At 40.7% G+C, this 7,457-nt stretch overlaps 1 pseudogene; it reads left to right on the top strand.

The window, feature by feature from the left end:
* The first annotated feature begins 5,039 nt into the window (after positions 1–5,039).
* Positions 5,040–5,600, top strand: LOC149940543 (uncharacterized; annotated as a pseudogene).
* The last annotated feature ends 1,857 nt before the right edge of the window (positions 5,601–7,457 follow it).

Genomic DNA, 7,457 nt, shown 5'->3' with positions numbered 1-7,457 from the left:
TTCGTTGTCATAAATGCCTCGAATTTGGGCATATAGCTCGAAACTGTCCTTACTCTAATGAGAGAAACCCTTCGAAGTTCGTAGCTCAAACTGTACACGAAGCGGCATTCGCCAGCAATAAAGAAGACGACAGCCTAAAGAGCAATAACGAAGATGTCCAAGAAAGAAAGTCTCGTATTCACCATACTGCACTGACTACAACAAGGGTTAAAAATTTGCACACAAATGGTACTTGGGTGATGGACAGTGGGTGTACAGACCACATGACTTCGTATCGCGAAACATTTATCAACTTTAAGGAAGAACGAACAACGGTAGATGTCGCTGGAGGAAGCCTTCTCACATCAACAGGAGTTGGTGATGTACAATTTACTTTATCTGAAGAGAATGGAGGAGGTATTATCACATTATTGGATACATTGTACGTACCTAATTTGAAAGGAAATTTTCTCTCAGCAAGTCGAATCACTGACAAAAATGCCAACATAATACTAACGAAGAATATTGCTCATATCCAAAAGGTGAGGAAATCATCGCGGAAGGAACAAGTCGGCCCAGGCCGTAATATTAGTTCCACATCAGTGTATTCGAGTGGGCAAAGCCATACACCCTTAGTAGACACAGGTAGGCAAACTAATACAAAGCGTTTGAGGCTTTGTGATTTCTTATCGTTGGATATATAAATTGCCACCCTAAGTGAAGGGGTGGATGCCGCCCACCATCAGGAGACCCGGGTGGGCAAACTAATATAAAAACTGTTGAGCCCATGTGATTTCCTATAGTTAGATATACTATTTACCATCCTATGTTAAAGAGTGGCCACCGCCCACCCTCAGGATACACGGGTGGGCAAACCAATTCATAAGCTGTTGAGGTCATTTGATTTCCTATCGTTAGATAGACGTAAAGTATCAAAAGTGAAATAGGTAAGCAAAACACGACAAACATAATTTTTTTTTAATTATTGAAATTAGTGGAAAAATGATTTAAAGAAATTCTTAAACTGGGATTCAAATATGTTTATTTTAGGAAATTTATATCAAACATTTGGGTATGGTTCAAACACCAAAATTCCTATTACTGCACAAATTCAAAAAAAAGATACCCTTGAATGTAATTAAGCTTAAGTCTGACTGCTTTGGATTTTTTGGTCTCCCATATTCTAAGTACATAAATTCATTCTTGATTAATGCATATTGGTTTTGACTTAACTCGCAAGGTAATTTGACAAAAAGCTATATTTTAAATTTCGATCTATTTGTGGTAGAGCTATAAACGGGTAGTCTTTACGTGAACTTGTAAGTTAATATACCTAAGTTTTGCGAATGGTATACGGCAAAGATTATCGTAATAAAAATTTACATTCATAGATATAAAAATACATATGCCCGAATGCCCCTAGTTTTTGGATGAGTATGGGAGTCCAATAATTAATAATGGCGGTACTTAAGTGTGTGATGGGAAATAGAGTCTTCAATGCTTTAACTTTTTAAGCGTACGAGTGTTCTTAATAATATAATACCTTCTCCCGATAGTGACTGGCCCTCAAGGGGTCGGAGTGTGCAATAACTGGTGGCTTTACCGGGGAGTCGGGGTCCGGCTCTTGTAACCCGTAAGGGCGGTGGCGCACTGGGAGATGTTAGCTCCGTCCAAAGGGTCCTATCTCCGACCTCCGACTTCGGTCAGGTGTGGGCTGGATACTGGGCTTCGGCCCAGGCTAATGGAGAGGGGCCGGGCAAACTGGCCGCCTCGGCGGATTGAGTAGCCTGCTGTGGGGCTGCGGGCCTCCGTATGAGGGCACGGCGGACCCATCTCCCGGCCTTTTGGGCTCCCACCGGGATCTCCGGTGCCAGCTGTGCCGGGTTATGCGGGCTGCTGTGTGCCCGCCGTTCCCCTTTAGGAGCTCTCTCCAAAGGGCTTGGCTCCCTGCCTTTATAGGTGGGGTGTCGGCCGGAGTTGCTAGAGCATCCGTTCTCTATCCCACTGCTGTGTGCGAAGTGGCGGGCTGGTCGTCCCATTGTTGCACCTTCTGCTGGGTTGAGCGGCTTGCGTCGAGGGTGCGACCATCAGTAGTGGGGTTCTGCTACCCATGCTGGTTTTGTCACCTGTCCGGGCTTGTGGACGCTGGCGTAGGGCATTCTGATGATAGGCCTCCGGTGGTGTGGTTCTCTTTCCGGTACACCGGGCTATAAATTCTGACAACATGTCCCGATAGTGACTTCAATTTATAATTGTTTCTCTATGGTTCTGTTGCTTTTTTTACCCAAAAGGAAGTTCGTCAGTGTGGATTGAACTCGTAGTTTGTCTTGAACCTTATGTTTGGTGTAACGAGTGATGAAGTTTTTTAATGTATCTTGTTGATTTATTTAAATTAGAAAATAAGTATCTCATTGTGGGGCTTTTAGAGCATTTATAAGTACATATGGGGAAGAGGGCATTTAAAATTTTCGAGCTCGTTTATTCGAGTACTCACTTTCGAGCGAGGCATCTTAAGCGAGTGTGCCCACCTACCACTGCTCACCACCCGAACATTTAAAATTTTCGAGCTCGTTTAATCGAGTACTCACTTTCGATCGAGGCATCTTAAGCGAGTGTGCCCACCACCCACCACCCGACGCGAAGTTTGAGGTTCACTTGACCTTAAACTCCGAAAATATACCTAAAATAAGGCGGAAAAAGGGACAAGAATTTCGACAACTTAACTAGCCAACTCCCCCCGCGTCACTAAAACTGACGAGAATACAGTAGAAGTTCCGAACAAATTATGGTAAGCTTCCAGTGGCCGATAGCGTAGAGGCGTCATTACTTGGAGTTTTGGACTGGCCGTTTGTGAGTTCGAATCCTGATTTCGCCAAGACTGAAAATTATTTTCGCAGCGCCATCTGCCGTGTCGTTGCTTTCCACACCAAACAAACAAACAAACACACACACAACACTTCACGACAATCCATCCATAGCAATAGTCCCACTTCGATATATATATATCTCGATGTGGAACTAAAAATGGATGGACGCCTTTACTATTTTCACGAAAAACCGCAAACAAAAACAGTCAACAAAGCAATCTCAAATAACGAAGACCTATGGCACCGACGGTTAGGCCATCTTCATATCGCAGCCGTTACGAAATTTATTTAACCGAAATATCTTGGATATAGAAGTTGACGAAGAAATTATAAGCACCAAATGTGAAGTATGTATGAAGGGAAAATTGAAGACGATTCCATTCCCTAAGAAAAGTTTAACCACTAAGGTTGATTCATTCCGATGTCGTAGGACCCATCAAGCCTATATCTAAAGGTGGAAATCGATATTTTCAAGATACTCCGAAGTTCACGTTATGAAAAATAAAAGTCAAGTGATAGAGAAATTTGACACATATTGGAGGCGAGTTGAAAATTACCACAAAACTAAAATAGTAGCATTACGAAGTGACAACGGAGGAGAGTATATGTCTAACTCATTTAAAAGAATGTTGCAAGAAAAGGGTATTGATCGACAGCTAACTATACCAGGAACGCCACAACAAAACGGGGTAGCCGAATGGGCAAACCAAACACTTTTGGACACAGCGCGTTGTATGTTAATAGAATCTTGTATGCCAACTAATTTTTGGGCAGATGCAGTTGCAACTGCAGCCTATATTAGAAATAGATGTCCCACTAAAGCCAACAAAGACGTAACGCCACTTGAACTCTGGAAGAAGAGACCTATTGACATATCTCACATTAAAGTCTTCGGATGCAGAGCATGGGCCGTCAACGGGAAAAGAGATACAAAATTATCACCAAAGGGAATTCCATGTATTTTCATTGGATACGATGGCAACGCTAAGGCTTATCGCCTTTGGAATCCAGAATTGGATGAAGTATTTATCAGTCGTGACGTCAAATTCGAAGAAGACGTGTTCCCTATGAAATTCAAACGGCAAGAAGTTGAGGAGAGAGCAACATCGCTTAAAGATACGCAGTGGTACCCTTTTGAAATACTAGAAGAAACAAATGAACCAGAAGAGAAAGACAGCTCGTTAAGTACTGAAGAAGATGAGACTGAAAACAAGGAAAGAAACTCTAATGTCAACCGGCAAGGAGGAGAAACACATACCACAAAATCAGTAAGACCTGTAGTTCTTCCAACATGGACTAAAGATTATGACATGAAATACAAGAAAACATGTCGCAATGTGATGATGGACAACGAAGAAAGAAAACTAGATCCTCAAACTACTAAAGAAGTGCTCGACGGTACTGATTGCCAAATTTGGAAAGAGTCGATGATCGAGTTATAAGTAACGAAACGTTTGACTATATCGAAAGACCAAAGAATAGAAAAACCATCAGAGCCAAATGGATCTACAAAACTAAATACGATTCCGAAGGAAGAATAGCCAGGCATCGAGCGAGGCTCGTAGCGTTGGGTAATACGCAAATGTATGGATTAGATTTTGATCAGACCTACGCACTGGTCGTTAAAATGAAGACAACACGACTTTTGTTTGCAATAGCTGCGGCGAAAGACTGGGAAATACACCACTTGGATCTGACGGCAGCTTATTTAAAAGCAGAACTAGACGAAGACGTATTTATGGAAATACCTGATGGCTTCCAGCAACTTACGGAAGACTTAAGACAGGAATTTCCAAACGTATCACCCCACGAAGAACTAAAGAAGAAAGACCTCGTTTGGAAATTAAGAAAAGGCATCTATGGTCTTCATCAGTCAGATCGTCTGTGGAATAGACACCTAGACAAGTTCCTAAAAGAGCAAGGTTTGGAAAGATCAATTGCTGATCCTTGCGTCTATTTCAGTAAAACTCGAGAGCTTATAGTAACCACGTACGTTGACGACTTGGTACCATATGGCACCGCTTATGAAATCAAAATACTAAAAGAGGCTCTACGAAAAGAGTTCGAAATAAAGGACTAAATATACCGAGGGCTATAAGTCGCAGAATGACTTGGCCCGATCGCTCCAATATGTAAAATTGTAAACATAAAATGATTTGATTTGATTTGATTTGAGTTCAGAACGTCTTATCGATGCGTGTACGACGAACGAAAGACGCCATTCTACTTGACCAAACACTTTTCACGAACGAACTGCTGAAGGAAATGGGTATGGCTAACTCGAAAGCTGTCGCAACACCATTGTGTCTAGGAACCAAATACAAAATATGTGAAAAAGGGGAACAATTGAATGATGAAATGGCAAGTACCTATCGAAGAGCAATAGGAAGTCTTTTGTATTTGGCTACCCACACTAGACCGGATTTGGCGTTTTCAACAACATACATGAGCCAATTCAACCAAACGCCATCAAAAGATCATTGGACAGGTGTAAAACATATTCTAAGATACCTAAAAGGTACGAAAGACAAGTGTCTGGAATTTAAGAAAACTGGAGAACCGATCGAGGTTTACACCGATGCCGATTGGGGTTCAGATATCAATGACCGAAAGTTATTCAGTGGCTGTACCATTACATTGGGCGGAACCATCGTAAGTTGGGCTAGCAGAAAACAACGATGTGTTGCTTTAAGCACAGTTGAATCAGAATTTATCGCACTAAGTCAAGTTGCTAAGGAATGCACTTGGATATAGAACTTATTAGAAGAAATTCAACAAAATGATTTTGTTGGAAATATTATTCCAATAAAAATTGATAATCAAGGAGCTATCAAATTAGCGGAAAATCCTAAGACCTCGGACAGGTCTAAACATATTGCTTTAAGAATGTTCCACGTCAGAGAGTTAATTGAAGACAGCAAAATAAAATTGTACTACGTAACATGAGAATGGAACTTGGCTGATCAATTTTCAAAGATAGTTCCATCTCAGAAAATGCATATTCACCTGGCAAATGCAACAATCTTTTGGTTGCCTTAGTGAGAAATATCTCGAGCGACCAACTTACTAGGCATTGTTGACATTTTAAAATAAATAAACGATTTTAACTAAGGTAATAAGAAATTAAATTTAAAGACAGGATTTCTAATTTAAGGATTAAACATTAATTTTAATATCAAAACAGAACTTCACTAATAAAATGGTAAATGACAAAATAAACAAATCCTAGAACCCTAACCAATTAATACTTTTAAACTAGCTAACTTATAATCTAACCCCCAGGAATATTCCTTTCGTTAATTTACTTTAAATGGCCAATATTGATATAGTTAATTTTAATTTAATGGGTTAACCCTTGATCGCGTCGCTAATACAAACTAGATAATTACGTTTAATAATTCCTTATGGAATGCTTACTACTACAGAGCTCCTTATGGAGATGTATAAAATTTAAATTAACAATATGTTAATTAACGTAACCTCCTAACTGAGTGGTATCACTCGTTGAGGTACTAATTGTAGCGCGCTTAAATTGCTATGCGGGTTACCGCCACAATAAAGTTCTACTCATCGTTTTAGTTCGGTGGCTCCAGCCTCAGAGTTTGCGGAGTTCACTGTTGTTCAAGACCTCGTTGATGGCTTGGTTTCGATGCGGCGACGGCTTACGCTGAAGATGGTGCACATTTCTCGCTTTAACGTCGCGAACTCGACTTGACAAATTATTTGTAAAAAGTACCGCACACGGACATTGTTGATTAGTTGGCTTTACGGGCCGAGGACTTCAGAGTCGAACTCTTTACTCGTTGAGCGGTGATCTCGTTCTCCTTCCTCATCAGTTTTTTTTAGTCGCCCTCCAAAGTTCGGAATCGTGGCCGACTGAATATTGACGCCAGTGACGTCAAACGATATTTCGTTGGAAACGGAAATATTTCCACTCTCAACAATATATTCACAAAGCGGGGTAAACCCCTTCTAAAAACCCTAACCGCGACAATACCGCGGTGCTAAGATGTTTAACCATGACAGGAAATCGCCTAGGTTGGAAGCTCGGAGGATATTGATGGGACCCCCCATGGTCCTTGCCCCAAACCTCTCTCTCTTCGAAAATAGGCTTAATATATATTTACAAATGTTAAATTTAAATGCATTTATTATTATTATTGTAATTAATTGGATAGACCATAAAAGGTCGTTACACTCCCCCGCGACAAGTTCCGAAAGACCCGAGAGGAAGCTAAAACTAAATACTTGAGATTAATGAGAGATAAAAAAAAAATTTTACTATTTACAGATTTATTTACAATGTAGGCATATTAATTTTGAATAAAAGAAGATGCTGTACGCGAACGTAACACCATCGGATGTTCACTATGGTTAACCGGTTCTGGAGCCTTTGGCTTTGCCTTCTCCGTAACTTGGCTATGGACATCATGTTCTCGACTATGGAACAACTTAAGTTGGTCAATGGAAAACGTGCCCTTTAAGACTTGATCAGAATTGCATTCTTTGAGCCTATAGGTAACCTTAGAGAGTTTCTCAGCAATTATATAAGGACCATCCCACTTCTTAGCTAGTTTAGCCGAAATTCTATTGGCTGCGGACGACTGAATA

This window comes from Leiobunum rupestre, chromosome 6 (genome assembly GCF_980474605.1).
Source record: "Leiobunum rupestre chromosome 6, qqLeiRupe1.1.hap1, whole genome shotgun sequence".
Taxonomy (NCBI): domain Eukaryota; kingdom Metazoa; phylum Arthropoda; class Arachnida; order Opiliones; family Sclerosomatidae; genus Leiobunum; species Leiobunum rupestre.
This window is presented reverse-complemented; position numbering and strand designations above follow the sequence as displayed.